This window comes from Rhamphochromis longiceps, linkage group LG3 (genome assembly GCF_057381845.1).
Source record: "Rhamphochromis longiceps isolate RC_006_pf linkage group LG3, R_longiceps_female_GT1.1, whole genome shotgun sequence".
Lineage (NCBI taxonomy): Eukaryota > Metazoa > Chordata > Actinopteri > Cichliformes > Cichlidae > Rhamphochromis > Rhamphochromis longiceps.
Genome location: NC_140559.1, coordinates 69181909 through 69202550, shown reverse-complemented (window position 1 = coordinate 69202550; position 20642 = coordinate 69181909). Strand labels below are relative to the sequence as shown.

The following is a 20642-nucleotide window of genomic DNA, read 5'->3' as shown; positions in this document are numbered from 1 at the left end:
GCCTCATTTTGACGTGTTTTAAGGACATTACGTCAAACCAGATGAATGATTCTGTATTGCACTGATCAAGGAACCAACCCAATAGGAGCTAAAGGCATCCTCTTCACATTACTTAACATAGTGAGTTTATACTATGTTTAATGTGCATTTTCTTCATCAGTCTAGAACATAACATGTTAGCGCTCCCTGGTTCTTTTTGGAGACAGATCCTGAGACAGCAGGCAGCTTTGGAGAACTCATGCCAGCTGTGGTCATTAAGGAAAACTTTGATTTAATATTGATTTCATGACAACTATCCTCAGGCACATATTCCTGGATATATACAATGACACGAGTAGACACTAACCCCCAGCAGTCTGGTGCTATGACAGCATAACTAAGGGCTGACCTGAACCAGCCCCAACTATAAGCTCTATAAAGAAGTGAAGTCTTATGCCAACTCTTAAAAGTCTTGACCATGTCCACCTCCAAAACTCATAATGGACTTTGGAGGTGGACAGCTATCAAGCTCCTCACAGAGGAGCAGCTTGACAGCTAAAAGCTCCCAATTTAGTTTAGTCCAAATACATGAATTCAAATTGAGGTGATAACTATTTATCAACAGTATGAAGGTCTGTTCCCGTCCAACAAAGTTGTTACTACATACCATGTTGAGCAGGGCTTCCACTTGACTTTAACTTCTTCTTTTTCCTGAAAAACATGATATAAACAAACAATTAATTCAGAAAGACATGCAGGTTGCATACAAAAAGGAGCCTACAAACATTTGTGTACTGTTGAATGGCTCAATATATTATACAGTTAGTTTACAAAAATATAAGAACCACTACAATGCTTGTACTGCCAGCATCGAGTGCATGTCAGCAAAGCAACACTGCTTACATTGTGGCTCACAAGCTCCACTCCTTTTCATCAAAACCAAAATTTTATCTACATTCTGTTTTTTACACTTTAAATCCCAGTTAGGTTAAATATTACCAGTAGCTTTTCAGATAAAACAGTAATAAAGTCCTAATGGTTTCATAAATCGTCATATTTTTTTTCATATAAGCATCGGGGACAAGGCTGTCTTGCAACTGTTGAGGTCACTAGTGTGCGCCCTATTTCTTCCAGGATCACTCTTCATTTGTAGGTTTTAGTGGACTCCTACTACTGTGAAGTGGTTTTCATGGGACAGGGGCTTGTATTCCAAGATCTGGGAGATTGTAGAAATGAGCTGTGATGCCCTTCTTGCCATCTTTCCAGAAATATCAGTGATCTGGAAGCTGTTAGGCTGACTTACAGCAGCAGCACTTTCTGCACCTGCAGAAACTCCAGGACACATTTACTAACAGTGTTTGTTGCTGTGTGTGCTGCAGCTGCAGCTTTGAATTTCTTTTGAGAGCTAATATTTTGGCTTTGGTGTCTTGTTATGAAATGTACAAGAGTAAGAGTGTTAGCATGTGTGTCAAAGTTACGTTTGACTGGGAAACTCAAAGCTCAATAACCTGTATCAACAACAATTCACTGCAGCCTGTGTAATATTTGATGCATCATAATTTATTCCAGTCTATCTTGCAAATACATGTTTGCGTTGCAATGTCATGCACAACACACACAACTATTAGAGCCTTAAGATCAAACCTGCGTCATTCTTTTGGTCCACTGCAGTGTAGCAGTCAAACAAGGAGAAGTGAAGTGGCCCCAAATGGCCAGGATAGAGATCAGAGGGTTAATGCGTAAAATGCATAAAAATATTATTGATTACAGGATAATACATTAATGTTAACATCAACAATAAGCTTTTTACTCTGAAGTTACAAGTATAAACAATGCTGTTACATTTACACTTACATTTTTTACTATAAGTATGGAAACAAGTGAACAGCATTTTATAATAAGTTTAACTGGAATTCTGTACACTGAAAAACAAACAACAGATAAAAAACACAAACAAACAGCCAGTGCCTTCATCTGTCCATTAAATGTCAAACATCGCTTTGACCTGTAGTCTCTGCTCGTCAGCACATGCTTTTAAAAAGAGCTCCATGTCCTCTGCAAACTGAAAAACAAAGAGGAAGAAGTCCCTCTACACAAAAACACTGTGGATGACAGGCCAGGCAAACATCTATTGACCTGTTTGAATGCCTCCTCATCATGTGAGCCTTGAAGTTTTTTTGTAAGAAGACTAAGACCACAGTGAGGACGTTTCATTTTCATGGACTTTCCACAAGCCCCAGTTTCATTTAGCACAGAGGGTGGAGCACATGAATGTTCTACCCAAGATTCAGGAAATGGTTTAGATGCTGGAGACGAGACATGGAGAGGGAGACGAGGCTCCACGGAGAGTTCAGTGGGGAGCAGTCCTGAATGCTGACATGACAATAATTGCCTTGCCATATCCCCACGCTGTATGACTGTCATGTTACAGAAGGGCAGTGAAAGTGCACCGGCACATCATTTTGTCTGTAAGAGAGAAAAAAAGAAAAAACATGTAATTTAAATGTAGTTGTATAGAATGCAGTCAGTTTATCTAACAATCAGATTGTACATATTAACAAAAATATCCAAGCCGTCCTCAATAATGAAAGCAAAATGGTGTGGATCACAAGAGCTGTCAGGAAATGTGGTGAACAGGAAAAATATTTAATGAAAACACTTTTTTCTCTCGCTGATGAATGAACTGAACTGTACAATGTGAAAAATAACTTTTAAGTCAACAAAGACCTGCAGAGGTGCTGAAAAGAAGTGCATATTTATGACTTTAACTATGAGGTATATTTAATACCAACATACCTTTGAAAGGCAAAGCACTTTGAATGTGTCCATTTATATGCTGCTCAATCTTTGCCCTGACAGCAGGGCTGAGAGTGGGGCACAGAGGGCAGTGAAACAGCCAACACGTGGTGCATTCCTGCAATTCTGGCCTGGAGGCAGAACTCCAATTTGATATTTGCATCTAAAACAGAGAGAAAAACAGATAAACACCATATACACATTTAAGTTCAGGTTTTAGCAGAAATAACACGTTACAGTTAGCATGTAAGAGATTTGGGAGAAAATTCTTTACAAAAACATAATTTACAAGAAACTTTTATTTGTGACATACGTATCTATTGACATATAAAAGACAATTGAACAAAGGCTAACTAACATCTGGGCAATAAAACAGAATAAATAGAGAATATTAGTATTTATACATATATAAAACTCTCTGTGACGACCTTTACAATGTTTTTGCAGGTGGAATGAGAGACATGAATAAAGTGCAATATGCAGTAAATGGAACAATGTGCATTGATGTTACAGATCGTGAAAAGTAGTGAAGTGAATTTGTTCATAACAAGCAAAAATCAAATACGTTTGAAACTGACCACTAAATGCTAACCAGAGGTGTCAAAAGTGCACATTCTTACTAAAGTTTAGATGCCTCGGGGGTCTGACCGTTGTTGTAGCGCTAACAAAGTGCCAACGTAATCAGTGTAAGCAAACTAGATGATTCCTACAATTATATAATTATTAACGGCAAATTTAGACATGAAAGACTCTGTAACAACCTTTACGATCCACTTGCAAGGTTTCCACAGTCGATGGCTGTATCCCAATTCAGGGTCTGCAGCCTTAAAGTTCGCAGCCTCAACGGTCCATGAACTCTGAACATCTGAACTCTGAAGCATGAACTCTGTGTCAAAGATTCAAGTTGCAGTTATTTATATTTCCTATCACCTTAAATCTTCACTCAAAGACACTCAAGTATCTGTGACAGTGTGTATATAGATGTATCATATATAAGAGAGAAATATTGTTCTTTTAATATGTTGGCATTACTAAATGTGGCTCAGTGCTTACATATATGTGTAAAAAGCAAATGTACGAGCTGTGATAACTGTGTCTGATAGAATGAAGAGTAGACTGATAAATGAAATATTCCTTTATTGGGTGAGAAAATCAGACCATGTCATAACTGCTTTAAGTCACACAGAATAGACATCAGAGCCTTAAACAGGCTGACTTCTGCTAAATGGGTCAAACTGGGCAGAAAGTCTACAAACACATAACATCCTTATAGAATATGATGTAACACTATAGATCAACTTAGCTCAGAATATATAAAGCAAATAAACAATTACAGCAATATGATGCAACAAACACAGCAGTGCTACTGATCCAAAATACTCAAAGCTTCATAGAACTGAAACAAACATTTATTTTTAGCTCCATTCTGCTGCTGATACAGACTTTAGGTTTCTGAACATTAAACTTGTTGCTGCCTTTCATAGTGTGTAACTTGAAGGCCCTGAGTACTTTCTCCCACACTGGAAACACTGGAATGACAACATTATTTGAACATTACCTAATAAGACTGATTCAGCACAGACAGTTATGTTAAACTTTCCTAGCAGTCCTTCACAAACAGGGAACAGTCTGTCTATTCTCTCCATCTGTCAGCTGCTGCTGGCTCTTCCTCCTCCTCTTCCTCACACACTGCTGAGTTTGTCCTGGTGGATCATCAGGGCTGCAAAGCCTCACAGATGATGTGCAGCAGTGGGTCCCTCAGTCTGTCCTCACTCTGGACACTTGCAGTCGTCACACACGGAAATCAAATGTGTGATAAGGTGCAGGATTCAAACACAAGTGTGACTTATAAACACATGTTCATACTTTTATTCCACAATCAGAGAGAAAGAAACAGAGAGAGAGTGCAGGACCATAGCTGGACTCGCCATCGGGCATACCGGGCATTTGCCCGGTGGGCCGCTGGCGATTTTTTGCTTTTATGGGCCGATCGATGTTTTTTTTTTTTTGGAAGGGTATAAATAATGAAAGGTGTTGGATTGGCCAATTGGTCATGATCGACTCTGGGCTGGACCAATTACAGCCGAGGAGGTCGGATGCACCCTCCCCCTTGTTTAGCAATCTTATAGATGAACTAAAGAAAATGGAGAACAAAAAAAGGAAAGAAGGTGCAGAAAAAATTAGGGCCAAAAAGAAACAAGCCCTTCAGGCAGACGCTGCCAAATGTGTAAAAATAACTGAATTGTTTGGCGGTAGCTGTGGCATAGCTTCCACAGATTTAGCAACATCAGCAAGTGGTGGAGGCCAGCAGGTGGATAAGGGAAAGGGGAGGCAAGAGGAGGAGAGACCCGAGGCGGCCACCGGTCATAGTGGCAGAGGAACTGAACTTCAGGTAAGAAGTTATGACCTGCTGTCTATCTGTGTCAGATATAAACCAAGTTTAGTTGTAGTTTGTTTTCGTTGTGCTGACTTTTTACAGTCGCTTAGAATAACTGGTACTAGCTAGCATGACGGAGTTTATATACTGCTGGGCGGGTGCTATGAAGTTACTGATAGTAAATTTTATTTTATGCTTAAGGTTAGTTTCTCAAACTCCTCAAAATCTTAACAAATTGTGCCAATCCTTACATGTTGCACCAGGCTGATTTATCATCAAAAGTGGAGAAGTCTGTGACAGAGGAGACAGAAGAGCAGCAGAGAGAGATGGAGCAAGAGAGAGAAATAAAAGAGCAGGAGATGGAGATGGAGAGATGACTTTATGTCATCCATGAGGGATGCATTTGACATATGTTTCACATATTATAGCCCAACAAGTTACTTATAGCAATTTAAATACGAGCAATCACTTTTTGGCAGACAATCACTTTTTGGCACAACACCGGCTATTTTTTGTGTTTCTTTTTATCGCTCTGTAGCTGAGTTCAATTGAAAGCCTGCATGCGCTAGTACCTCTTGCCACAAGTTCCCAGAATCCTTTGCGGTTTTACCCCTGAATGACATCACATTTTTGGTGGGCCGGTCTCTAGTCAAAATGCCAGGGCCGATTTTTTGTCTCAGTCCAGCCCTGTGCAGGACAGACAGACAGGTGACAGTCTCAGGTGTACACACTGCTACACAACAGCACCAGAGAAGGAGGATTTAGTGTTTGTGTTATTACGAGTGTAAACAAGAAGAGTTCCAGATGGTGCAGTGGACACATGTGTGACTGCTGTGATTAAAGCATCTTTCTTTCAGCTTAACGAGTGAACCGTCAGCTCGTTCAAACACACGTTAAAGTCCGTTTGGCTCGACACCACCGAACAGAGGCAGCAATATAACATAGCTAACATTAACAGTGCAGTGAATCCTGCTTGTGCCGTGATATTCAGGACTGCAAACCGAGCAGCATCACTGACTTTCAGCTTGTTGTGTTTGTGGATATATGACTGACTTTAATTATCCACAAAATCATCACATTCTCTGTAGGATTAAGGTCGACTATTGAACAGCGTATATTTTAAAGTAAAGGCTTTAAAACCAAGTAAACGCTGAAAGTACAAACATCACTAATGTCACATAACTTTGCCGACATGTGGCCAACAGGAATGTTTTAATGTTCTTCATTATTAAACATTTGCACATAAATAAGTGACATAATATTCAGTACTTACTTCTGAAAATTTACTCTTCAGCCGCCCCTCTTCCGCCGTTTTCTTTCGGCAAAATTATCCACACCCACCGCCGCGCCGTTCTCTCAGAACTGAAGAAACTTCTTGGATAAAATGTCTTCAAGAAATTTAAAGCAGTTCAGACGCTTTTCTTTCCCAGCTCCTCAGACTGTCCACCCTGTTAGCTTCGTTAAGCAGCCATGAAGAGTAGAAGGCCAAGTATGAGTTTCAAACAATAAACACATTTATTTTTAAACCCTGCAAATAAACAACATTAACATCAAAAGTTTTACATTTCCTAAATGTATCCCACAATCTGAATGTAACACCCACTTCCCCACGTTTGATCCGCTGTGTTAAATATGATTAAGAACAGAATGCAATCATTTGCAAATCCTATAAACCAGTATTTTAAATAAAGTGAGAAAATGAAACATTTAAAGAAAAATATTAGCCCATTTTGAATTTGATGGCAGCATCCTCTCTCCAAAAACTAAAGGCTTTACGATGTTTAGTGCTGGACCCATCCATCCATCCATCTTCATCCGCTTTATCCGAGGCCGGGTCGCGGGGGCAGCAGCCTAAGCAAAGAGGCCCAGACCTCCCTCTCCCCAGCCACCTCCTCCAGCTTATCCGGGGGAATACCAAGGCGTTCCCAGGCCAGCCGAGAGATATAATCTCTCCAGCGTGTCCTGGGTCTGCCCTGGGGCCTCCTCCCGGTGGGACATGCCTGGAACACCTCACCCAGGAGGCGCCCAGGGGGCATCCTTGTCAGATGCCTGAACCACCTCAGCTGGCTCCTTTCGATGTGGAGCAGCAGCTGCTCTACTCTGAGCCCCTCCCGGATGGCCGAACTTCTCACCCTGTCTCTAAGGGAGAGGCCAGCCACCCTTCGGAGGAAGCTCATTTCCGCCGCTTGTATCCGCTTGTACCCGCGATCTCACTACCCACAGCTCGTGGCCATAGGTGAGGGTAGGGACGTAGATCGACCCGTAAATTGAGAGCTTCGCTTTTACACTCAGCTCCCTCTTCACCACGACGGACCGGTGCAGCGTCCGCATTACTGCAGCTGCAGCCCCAATCCGTCTGTCGATCTCCGGCTCCTTTCTCCCATCACTCGCGAACAAGACCCCGAGATACTTGAACTCCTCCACTTGGGGCAGGAACTCATCCCCGACCCGGAGTGGGCACTCCACCCTTTTCCGGCTGAGAACCATGGCCTCAGATTTGGAGGTGCTGATCCTCATTCCCGCTGCTTCACACTCGGCTGCGAACCGTTCCAGTGCGAGCTGGAGGCCCTCACCCGATGAAGCCAACAGAACCACATCATCTGCAAAAGTCAGAGATGAGATTCTGAGGCCACCAAAGCGAAAGCCCTCCACCACTTGGCTGCGCCTAGAAATTCTGTCCATAAAAATTATGAACAGAACCGAAGACAAAGGGCAGCCCTGGCAGAGCCCATCACCCACCGGGAACGAGTCCGACTTATTGCCGGCAATGCGAACCAAGCTCTTGCAACGGTTGTAGCAATGGGCCAGACACCCCATACTCCCGCAACACCTCCCACAGGACACCCCGAGGGACACGGTCGAATGCCTTCTCCAAGTCCACAAAACACATGTAGACTGGTTGGGCAAACTCCCATGCACCCTCAAGTATCCTCGAGAGGATAAAGAGCTGGTCCAGTGTTCCGCGACCAGGACGAAAACCGCATTGTTCCTCCTGTATCCGAGGTTCGACTAGCGGACGAACTCTCCTTTCCAGCACCCTAGCATAGACTTTCCCAGGGAGGCTGAGGAGTGTGATCCCCCTGTAGTTGGAACACACTCTCCGGTCCCCCTTCTTAAAGATGGGGACCACCACCCCGGTCTGCCAGTCCACAGGTACTGCCCCTGATCTCCACGCAACATTGCAGAGGCGTGTCAACCAGGACAGCCCTACAACGTCCAGAGCCTTCAGGAACTCGGGGCGGACCTCATCAACACCAGGGGCTCTGCCACCAAGGAGTTGTTTAACTGCCTCAGTGACCTCGCCCCCAGAAATTGGCAGGTCATTCCCCTCATCCCCAGACTCTGCTTCCTCCTCGGAAGACGTGTCAGTGGGATTAACGAGGTCCTCGAAGTATTCCTTCCACCGCCTGATAATTTTCTCAGTCGACGTCAGCAGCGCTCCGCCAGCACTATACACAGTGCAGGTAGAGCACCGCTTTCCCCTCCTGAGACGCCTGACGGTTTGCCAGAATCTCTTCAAGGCAGTCCAGAAGTCTTTTTCCATGGCCTCTCCGAACTCCTCCCACACCCGAGTTTTTGCTTCAGCCACTGCCCGAGCCGCATTCCGCTTGGCCTGTCGATACCTGTCGGCTGCCTCCGGAGTCCCACAGGCTAACCAAGCCCGATAGGACTCCTTCTTCAGCCTGGTGGCTCCCTTCACCTCTGGTGTCCACCATTTGGTTCGGGGATTACCACCACGGCAGGCACCAACCACCTTGCGGCCGCAGCTCAATGCAGCAGCTTCGGCAATGGAGACGCTGAACATGGTCCATTCGGACTCAATGTCCCCAGTCTCCCTCGGAATGCTGTTGAAGCCCTGCCGGAGCTGTGCGTTGAAGATCTCGCGGACTGGGGCCTCTGCTAGACGTTCCCAGCACACCCTCACTACGCGTTTAGGTGCACCAGGTCTGTCCAGCGTCCTCCCCCGCCACCTGATCCAACTCAATGATCATTTCAAGTGTGGTTGTTTCATGGAAACAGAGAGCAGACTGCAACATCTGTGACAGCCACCTCTAACACTCTGATGGACGTGTGGACAGCAATGCTGCCTTGAACAGTACCAATGTTTCAGGGGTGATGACGTTTTTGGGAGGGACATCTACATCCTGACATATCAAGGTTACGTTACTTTTACGTAAATTTGCTTTACAGAAAAATAATAGCGTTTGTCATCCCTTCACAAACACACACATCGATTTAAACCTGACAGACACATATTTGGAAATTAGACGCGATGAATCAAATCAGAAAAACAGTTATTAGTTATTAAGTTTAGTGACGGCAGCAGGGACAAAGCTGCTTTTATAAGACTTTGTCCTGCATCATTCTCATGATAAAACAGACTCAATGGCCCCAAGATATTTATATGACTGCACTTGCTCAGGTTTGTCCGGATTTCAAACTGTTCTAAAAGTCTTTTGATTGAAATCTGGGGCTGTGTTATTGAAAGCAGCAGAGAAATCGATGAACTGAAGTCCTTTACTCTCTACATGTTTGACAATCAGGTGAAGTAGAATCAAAAGCGCGTCCTCCACTCCTCTGTTGGGCTCATGTGCAATCTGCATTGAATCAAGCTGAAGTTCAGTGTCTTCCATAATCACATTTCTGATGATTTGTTCAAAGACTGAGGTGAGGGCAGCAGGCCTGAAGTCGTTTAGAACTTTTGGACGACTAGATTTAGGACCAGGAACCACAACAGCTTCTTTCCAAAGAGAGGGCATGAACGATTTATTCAGAATAACCTAAAATATAGGACTGAGTTCTTGAGCACAAGTGTAGGAGCCATATGAGTTGTTCCTTTTTGTTTTGGATTAAGAGGGTTGGTTTAAATGCACACCTTGTATTGGTGCACGGGTGTGGGGCGTGACTCGTGGGCGTGTTAGGTGATAAATGTGGTTGCACTCACCTGATGAGCAGAAAGGTCGGGTGAGCATGAGGGGAAACCTGTTGACCCCAGCTTGAGTCATTTTGATGCATTTTTGGCTGTAACTTGATGTATGTTTTATGCACTAATTGATGCCATAGGCCGATGTTGTAGTTTGGTGTAGTAATTGGTGTAATTCTTTGTGAGTTGCAGTCATTGTGTTTGTGCAGTCTGTGCATTTGTTTAATAGTTCGATGTGCTGATTTGTATAGTGAACAGTAACATGTGGAATTAAAGGAGCAAATAGTGCAGAAGTGCATCTCATGTGTTTGTTGTTGTCGTCATCAGCGTCCTCATGTTTAGCCTGCTGCGGCCATTTGCGGGAGGAGCCACAACAACTTGTCAACAGAAGAGTTTGTAGGTTTTATTAGATTATTTATATATAGTTTTATTGGTGAGAGTTTTATGGTTCGCTGTTGCCTTTTAGAGTAAGCCTGTGGCTTCACACAGCTGTTTCAATCAGGAGTCTTATTCCCCTGTTAGGTTTCAGCAGTTTCACCTGCATTAGGCGTTGTACTGATTTGCTTTCTATTGTGCATCAGGCGGCTGAAGCCATTGGCTTGGGAGTACCGCCGCAGTTTGTGTTTAAGACAGTTTGTCTTCCTCACAGCTGACGGTATGGAGGTACATAAATACCCATCGCCAGTATGTACGGAAGACTAGGCTGGGTTAGCTAGGTTTAACAGGCAGATTAGTGGGGATGTTACTCCTGTTAATTGTGTGTGTCCAAGGTTTATTGAAAGGAACGTCATTAATTTGATGTGTTGGAATGAAGCTCTGTGGCATAGGTGCAGTTCAGCGTTTGGATTTTGTAATATTTGAGTTATGAGTTATGTGAGTTATGCAAACAACAAAGTTTTTTGCAGCTGTTCACCTAAAAATGCAGCCAAGGCGTTTTTAAAATAAACATTTCAAACTATTTACAGAACAATCAGCTGTTCGGCATCAAATCTGATGCCACACAAATTATTTGTGCCACTGCAAAAAATAATTTCTGTCCACTATGAGATAAAGGAGAACAACAGCCTGATACCTGCAGGCCTGACAACAGCAGATGTATCACTCCACATCAGCCACGCCGCTTTGCTAGCTAAAACACATAAGGACGCTGTCATAGCCTGTCAACCATGTTGATTAGCTGCGTATATACACGAATGTGAATCGCATCATTGGCTGGACTATGGGATAAGGTGGCATCATTCTAATCGCATACAGGAGCAGCCGGACACTTACTGACTATTAACTACTCGATTTAAATCAAGACGCAACCTCTCGCGCTTTCTCTCTCTCTCACACACACACACACACACACACACACACACACACACACACACACACACACACACACACACACACACACACACACACACACACTTTCTAACAGCCATCTTCAAGATAAAACAAATCAAGCTCCAATAACTAGTGAAAAATGTAAAAACTCTCCAAGACATCTGGATTAACGTTAAATCCTAATAACTGTGAACTCTTTGCCATAAATGATAAACTGTAAGATTCCTGTTAAATCAGAAATAAGATATTTGGAAATTCATCTCACAAAGGACCAAAAAGTAAATCGGTCGTTGAACGTGGAGAAGAAACTAAAAGAATTCAAGACCAAACTGAACTCTGGGCTTTTGTCACGGTTCTGGGTCATTTTGACCCAGCATTTTCAGTTCTTATATTACTTTGTATTATGGTTTGTATCCCGATGCTTTTGTTTATTGGTATTCCATGTTTCTGTTATTCTTAGTGAGGGATTAGTTCTTAGGTTGTGTCTCGTGTTTAGTATAGGTTCAGTGTCAAGTCTGCGTCTGTTTCTTGTTTCCTGTTTTATTGTGAAGGGTTGTCTCATGTCAGTGGCTGTATCCCAATTCAGGGTCTGCAGCCTTAAAGTACGCATTTCAAGGCCGATTACGTCACAGCGGCGCGCCGAAGGCTGTCCCAATTCAAAGGCTGCTCCAAATGCGGCTGTGAAATGCGTCCTTCATTTCCCTGAATTTTAAGGCTGTGGCAGTGTAGACTTCGTGGCCCAACATATCCCAGAATGCATAGCGCGGCGGTGGGTGTGGATAATTTAGCCGAAAAATGGCATTAAAACGGATCTCCAATGTGCACTGGACGACAGGAGGGGGAAATCCTTGTGAAAGTGGCCAAAAGACACGAAAAAGGTTACGGCAAAAACAACTAATCATCCGTGTGGATACTAACTCACTCGCCTGGCTAGTGCGCTGCAGAGAGGACGTGAGTAACATCAGTTCTTTTAAGTGAAGGATGTTTTTGAAAATACTGAGAAAATGTCAGGAGGCGTTGGACAAATGGACATTTTTGATAATGGCAAAGAGGATTGAACAACATATGTGGTGAGAGATGAACAATATTGTCTGGCTAACAAAATAGAGGATGAGAAGAAAGTTGCTGTGTTCCTGAGTGTCATGGGAGGAAAAACATACAACTTGTTGCGCAGCATCAAACAAAAACTAAATGTGCAAAAGAGACCGAAAGCTGCATGAAGTAACTGAGAAAGACTCAAATGATTCTCAGGAGGATTTGGCATGCCTGGAGCTGTACACAATGCAAGAGAAAGACAATGATGCAATATGGCTCACACCAAAAATACCAGAGGTTGAGTTACAGATGGAACTGGACACTGGGTCTGCCCTCTCACTGATCTTATATGAAGATTACAGAGACAAATTCCCCAATCTGAAACTGAAACACACCTCGGTGAAACTGAAAACATACACAGGTGAAAGAATAACTCCTCTGGGAAAAGTGAAAGTGGAATATGAGAAAAAGAAACGCAACCTGGAACTTTATGTCAATGAGACTGGAACGAGGCCCGAGTGCACATTCTGTGGATGAAAGACTGAAACAGAAACTTAATAACCATGCCCAGGTGATCAAAGATGGAATCAGCACCCTGAAAAATATTAAAGCACAGATCATACTGGAGGACAATGCAAAACCAAGATTTCACAAGGCACGTCCTGTACCTTATGCTTTATGCCCCAAAGTCGAAGCAGAGCTCCAGCGCTTGGAAGAGCAAGGAATACTCACCAAGGTGGAATGGTCAGATTGGGCTACACCAATAGTGTCAGTAAGCAAGAAAGCAAGTGACAGAGTGCAGATCTGTGGTGATTTTAAGGTTTCAGTGAACCCAGTTCTCCACATAGATCAGTACCCACTTCCGCAGATAGAAGACATATTCACAGCAGTCGCAGGTGGCAAACACTTTTCAAAAACTGACCTTGCCCAGGCTTATCTCCAGTTGGAAGTAGAAGAGACATCCAGGAAATATCTGGTGATAAACACTCACAAAGGCCTATATCAGTACAACAGGCTGGTATTTGGTATCGCCAGTGTCCCAGCAGTATGGCAACGTGCCATGGATCAGGTCCTACAAGGCATTCCAGGAACAGTGTTTTCTGGATGACATAATAGTCACTGGTGTTGATGAGGAGACTCATCTGGCTAACCTAACAGCAGTCCTGGCCAGGCTAGAAAAATATGGATTGAGAGCAAACAAAAACAAATGTGAGTTCTTCAAGGATGCCATTGAGTATTGTGGACACAAGATCGACAGACATGGGCTCCACAAAACCGAGGACAAAGTTGAAGCAGTCCTGAAGGCACCAGACACTAAAAATGTGAGTCAGCTACGTTCATTCTTGGGCTTAATTAATTATTACCACAAGTTTCTACCAAACCTTTCAACAGTCCTGCACCCGCTGAACTCTCTGCTGCAACAAAATGTCAAATGGAAATGGACAAAAAACTATGAAGAGGCATTTAATTTAGTTAAGTTAAGCAGCTCATTACATCAGAGGAGGTTCTGACACACTTTGACCCCAAGCTACCACTTCGCCTCGCCTGTGATGCCTCACCATATGGCATTGGTGCCGTGCTATCTCACAAAATGCCTGATAGATCCGAACGACTACTTGCCTTTGCCTCAAGGTCCCTAAATGCAGCCGAGCACAACTATACGCAGATAGACAGAGAAACACTCAGTCTAGTGTGGGGAGTGAAGAAGTTTAATCAGTATTTATATGGACGACACTTCACCCTGATCACAGACCACCGACCGCTGGTGTCCATTGTTACGTCTGGTTCAGTTTGGGTAAGAAGGAAAAACAGCCGAGTCCGTGTAGGTGACAAACATAGTGATTTTATTACATGCTTCTAAGACAGAAGCATGGGAAGACAAGCGTACAGCCACAGATCTTCAAAGAGTGGACCGTTCCCCATCCTTATATAAACCCATGATGACATCACACAGTTAGACCTTACTGGAAATGATAACAGTCTCCCCATAGTCCAAAGTTCTCCTTATACAAACATCAGATGATACTTTAGAGAAAAGCAAGTGTGTGACATGTCATGTTGTGCAGCTCTGTGAGCCTGTGTGTCCAACTAGAGAATGTCCTGACATGACCTCCCTGTGTAAATAAGGGTAAACGTGCGTGTTTACATAACTCTCTATGTGCATGTTCTGATGTAGGCCTGCAAATGAATTAGAACAAGGTCCTGCTAGACCCTCCAGTTATGGACGGTGAATACAATGCTGTGGATACCATTTGAGACTTGATTACAATGATGATAATATGCATACATTAATCTTTACTCAGATTACCATAGATATAAAACAAAGATTATACTGTCATCAGATTCCACAATGGTAAATGATTAATGATTGATACTTCTAATTATAACTGTGATCATAAGAATACAAAATAAAATATCTCCTGGTCACATTCCTCCTCTTTGGGCTGGCTTGCCAGCCCAACTCACACCAGGATTTGTCTCCAAACCAAACAAACACGTTATGACACTTATCAACCCCAACACCTCCGTTGTTTTCCAATTTTCCCACAACCCAGCTGTTCTTTTAGCTTCAGACTCGAGTTTCAGCCTGTCACGCTTCAGGCCCCTTTACCACCTCCTCTTGGAGTGAAGAAACGCCCTCGGATTCTTCTTTCTTCGACTTCCGGGGTAGACCACCCTTCAGTCGTTACACAGATCTAGGGATTATTCTGCCCCACTTTCAAACAAAGAACTGTGTGTTTGTTGTCCGTTGTCACCGCCGTGTCCCCCTTTTTGCCAAAAGCCTCTCGAACCTCGTTGGTCTCTGGTGTTCCTAGTTTTGGCCAACCCCTTCCTGGTTATCGCTGTGGTTATGGGGTCCATCTTCTCAAGGAGCCCCAAGGCCATGACACTTGACCCCAGTTGCTGTGAAGGGTCCCCATATCTCCGTGTCCCCGTCTGGTGTCTGTTCCCTTCTCTGCAAGAGACAGAAAGCCAACACCTCTCCTGCGCTGGCTCTCCTAACCTAATGTTGTTGACTTTGTTTATTCCAATCCTATGCTATGCCTATGTGTGTAAGCGTGCATGCACTTAACCCTCTGCACGTGAAGTCAATAGCTCCAATATATCAATCCGATCCGTTGTCGGATGAAGCTTTTGACCTTCACAGACTAAGTGCCAGCTCCTTATAAGCACATTTGCAATGTGTGTATAAAAATGAACAACAGACCTCAAACAAATTGGGCATTCTTAATTCTAACTTGAGTGTAGTACTCAGTTTCTGATCATCTAATTATGCTTCTCACTGGTCCCCTAAATTGTCTATAAACCTTTAATTTTGCCATACCTAAATTATTAAAACACAGACCAAATCATAGACCCCCTATATAGCTTTTGCCTTTATGAGCACACTTCAATAATGAGCAACAACCTGCAATCTGTACCAAAAATCTTCATGGTCACACCTGCAATTAAAGATCAGATGCACTTTATACCTGTTTTAATTCTTCCTTATATAGAACCTCCTCAGTTTCAGGTTAGTTGCGATTAGTCTCAATTAATTGTTCTAGTTGTATTTTGCAATTCAGCTAAAAAGCAAACCTGTTAAAGCAAACAGCTTATTTACAACCACCTGCAAATCATAAGAGTAATAAAAGATTCAGCACAACAGACAAGTATCATGTTCAGGTTTCTCCAATCATTAAATCACTTTTATTGCCACAATTTGTTTTATTCACACTTGGGCAATATCACTCCAAGAGAGAGAGAGAGAGAGAGAGAGAGAGAGAGAGAGAGAGAGAGAGAGAGAGAGAGAGAGCCCCTAATGGCCAGTTAGTGGGCTCTAGGTTAAACTGTCCCCAAATTAGTTATTTGTTATTATTACTTGTTTTCATGTCACTTGTCTGTTTTCTACTGCACCCTTCTCACCAAAGCAAAGCAAACATTAGCAGCATATTGACCGTAGTCAGCCATCCACATCCCATAGGTGCTATAAAAAGATTTCCTGTAAAAGAATCACACATAAATTCATCCACCCTCTTGTTCTATCTCGGTGGAGGTTAACCTTAAGTCGTAGTCAAGTCTTGTCAGCTTTTACCAGTCAGTCCGTTTGTTTTATTTCCAGTCTTTCATCCATTCATTCATTCATTCATCCATTTTTCTTTCTTTGCTGATAGTGGAAACCATCGCCGCATTTAGATTTCCGCCCTCAGCAAAATGACGTCATTTCAAAAAGAAAAAGAAGAACTTGAGATCGGATTACCTCGCTGAATCCTTTTTTGGGCAGGGACTCTTATTTTCTACTTGTCCCCATAAGTGGTTTCCTCCAGAGCCAATTCTAATGCGGAGAAACTCACTTACAACAATTTTCTCGCCGACGTGTAATGCTTGTAATTTCCGATGTGCAGATCTGCTTAAAGAAAAGATTCACAAACAAAAATCAGTGCACTGTTCAAAATATAAAACAAAATAAAATGAAAGATAACAAAAACAAAAATACCAACGCCCGGGTCTTAGGACTTGTCACTGAATATTCCTCCCATCAATAAAAATACCCACCTAAACCTACACAGAGTCAAATCAACACCACCTCAACCTTTTCATATTCCTAAACCTATATGTTTTGCGTTCGTGAAACAAAATAGAACCGTTTCCATATTAAGTAATTTGAGCTCTTGAAATGTTTTAATTCTCTTAATTCTGCCAGTTTATTTCAACACTTATTCAATGTCTTTTATTCAACTGCTACTTGGTCACTCAAATCTTAGCTGTTCAAATTGCCTAGAGTTCAACAAAGTCTAGATCCCCGTTATCATGAAACTTGAACGGGTGTACAATGATTTACTTACAGTAATTTAGAATCATCACTCAACCTAGCTCTACTACTGGCACTGCGTGACTTTTCTCACACTGGAAACCAGAATTTAGTACAGAACTTTAATACCTCAGGCAATCGTGTTCAAGGGCTGCCCCCCCCTTTCTCTTCTTCTTTGTCCGTGTGTTCCTCCTTTTATTAAGTCTCCATCACAATGATGTGGCGCTCTGAAATAAGACTCACACTGTTAATTCATCGTTTTCACTCTGCACCACTGCTCAGGCTGTTTTCTTTTCTTTTTGGTGTACAGTAAACAATTGAGTCGAGGCCTTAAGCCCCAGATATCTCGCACAGGCATCGTTTTCATAACCAAACCGCTCTGGACTCTGCTCCCCAGACCACACAAATGCCCTCTGGGCTTATTATTGTAACAGATTCTGTATTTGGATTTGTTGTGTGCAGCATTGAGCCTTTGTTAATAAAGCATTCTTCATTGCAGCAGCTGGAGCATTGTGTGTCACTTCTTAGTGTATTGAATCAACATTTTGATTTTGGTGCATGGGTGTGTATCAGTTTTCACTCACTCAACGAGTGCATAAGTGTTCATGTGTGTGTTTCTCTTCATTCTAAGTCGGCGGATGCAGAAGTGTGTGTTTGTGTGTTTGTATTCATCACCTTCCTGCTCTGTTGTTTGGGTAAACCAGCGGCCTGACGCATGCCCTGGGGTCCTCCCCTCCTCTTTGGGTCTGTTTGCATCCGTTGTTGCAGCTGCCTGCATCTTCTCCTTGTAACTTGACCCTTTTGCTTCTGTAGCTCCTTCCGGGCTTGCTCCTGCTGTTGGAGCTTTGCATCAGGTCTGGCGACCTCCTGCTCCAGCAAGCTTCCGCCTGATTACAAGTCCTGTACGTGAAACTCCAAGTCTGACTGATGAGTTCAATTAGCAGCCAGCTCCTCCGGAGCCATGCTCAATTTCTGTTCTCATGCCTTGAGCTCTTACTGAGGACAAAAACCTCAGAGTCTTTTCCTTCCACGTCAGATTGGAGTCTGTTTATGTTGTCCTTACTTTGCTCCACGGCCTTCTGCAGCTCTGCTGTTCGGCTCTTCTCAGAGGTCAGCATTCTTTTGCTCACCCTCCCTTTTCCTCCGGGCTTAATGCGCGTCTCGTCACAGCTCTGTCAGCTGACGCAGCCTGGGAATTTCCCCCGTGTAGTGAAACGGGCTTTAGGTTTAGTGCTCTCCGTCTCTGCTGCATGAGATCGCTTTTTTTTTTGCAGCACTGTTGACATCCTCAAGTTGTTGTTGTGAGTCCAGCTGCTGTGGCCTTCAGGGGTCAAAGGGTCAAAGATAGTCGCGGAGAGGGCAACGATGGTAGAGGGGAGGGTAGGAGTCCAGGTCAGCTTCGGCTTTCAAAAAAAACAAAAACAGAACAAAACAGGCGAACAGGAAAATGATGTTGTGTTGGCTGTGCTGTGTTGGCTGTGTTATCCCGAGAGGGGAGAAACAACGAGATCTCCCTTCCCCCCTTTTTTTTTTTTTGTTTTTTCTCACCACATAATCAACTCATAACCCCCCAAGTTGACAGGACAACACAGGTACGTGTTAAAATTCTTAAGATCCTGTTTAGAAACCTAAAAAGGAATTTTCTACCATTCAGTAGTCCTTTGTCTCAAACAATCAACAAAACATGTCCCAATTCGACCCTTTTAACCACTAAATTTGTCGTGTCCTCACTTAATCATCAGACCAGTGTCTTTGTCTTTTGACGTTAAGTTGTTGTCTTGCAACCCAGAGAGTTTATTTGTCAGTAATGTAAAAACTATATCATTTAAAAACAGGTGTATGTTAAGTGTCGCTACTTTAACCTTGCATGTACGTGCACATGTATGTAAGCTGTTTCTTCATTGCATGTATGGGTGCGTCTGTATATAGAATAGAATAAAATAGAATTCAACTTTATTGTCATTGCACATGCACAGGTACAGGGCAACGAAATGCAGTGTATGGGTTAATTTAACTTCTTCTCAAATGAGGCATTTCTCTAACACGCACATGTGTCTGTTCCTCACACTTCTCATACCTTTCTCTGGTTGTGTGTGGTTTTATTTGTTTCAGTCATTTACCAGGAACATCTTTTCCTTTTCTCCATGTCTTCCGCCAGAGGTTAACACTGGTGAGATTCAGGGACACAGCACCCAGAGCAGTTCAACGAGAAAAACCTGCCTAAAACTTCATTCTCTCTTCTTTTTTTTTTTTTCCGGGAGGGGTAGGGACAACTCTGGTGTCCAGCCGTGAATTTTTAGCCAAAGCTTGGCCTGTCTTCTGCTGCCGTACTCAGGTTTCCAGGTTAAGAAAAAACACCTGTATGAAGACACTAAACATACATTTAGTATTTGTATAAACATAACTGCCTAAATTATTGAACTGAACCAAGGATCAGTTGAAGACCTTATAAATCCTGCTTCATTTCCCGTATTTATCACTCACTCCTAGTCTTGAGGAGGGTAGATTTAACTCTTTACTAACTTTAAACCCCACAAGTAAAAATTTCATATGTTCTTGACTGCAAACACAAAAACTGCTTGATGTTATTACTAATCATTTTCCTCCACAACACTCCAAATCCTGTTCTCTCTTGTGTCCAGCAGGGGAATAAGGTGACCTCTACTCTCACTGCTTCCCCAGTCAGAGACAATATCTCACTCACACTTCCACACTTTATTGTTTTCCCTTTTTCTTGACTATTATTATTTCACAGAAAATCAACTGACCTACTTCTCCTTCCTCTTCTGTCATGCAGAAAGTCACACACACACAGCACTCGGCCCCCACCTTGTCTTTCTCTCACAGACACACCTACACACACCCACACTCTAATCGTCCTTTCACAACAAAACTTCACAAACGTCCACTGCAACAGTTTTAAGCACGCAAAGCCAGCGAAAATTCACTCTCACATTCACTTCCCTAACAACTACAAAGTTTTCACATAGAAAAATAATCCAGACAATCTACCATGCACCGTTTTCCCTCCTTATACGAGAGGTTCAACCAACTTTTAAAAGCTTTATTTACACAACATCAAATGAAGCACAGATCTCTGCCTTTTCCAGGTAGAGAAGAAATACGACCCAACTAAAAAATCACCCAGCAATCACACAAAGTTCTCAAATCAAATCGTTTTTTCACACTCAACAACACAAGACAGTTTATACAATTTACACTTTTAAATGCACACACACACACGGGTAATTTATATACAATATACACACGGGCCCGTATAAACACACCGCATGCCAGAACCACTTATCTCGTTTGTTTCTCTAGCGGTGTTCCTATACTTTAGACTGATTTATAAGCATCTATAGCCCAGGGCCGCGCCCTTGCTGGTCAATTAACGTTTCAAGTACGCC

The 20642-nt window shown here is 42.9% G+C and overlaps 1 protein-coding gene and 1 long non-coding RNA gene across 2 annotated transcripts in view; both read right to left on the bottom strand.

The window, feature by feature from the left end:
• Positions 1-20642, bottom strand: part of LOC146676553 (protein NLRC3-like) — a 464157-nt gene that overhangs the window by 208918 nt on the left and 234597 nt on the right. The gene's annotated exons all lie outside the window — the stretch shown is intronic.
• Positions 16187-20366, bottom strand: LOC146676563 (uncharacterized). Its single transcript, XR_014910559.1, has 2 exons — positions 18264-20366; positions 16187-17965 (listed from the first exon to the last, which is right to left on the bottom strand). It is a non-coding gene; the product is annotated as an uncharacterized LOC146676563 (long non-coding RNA).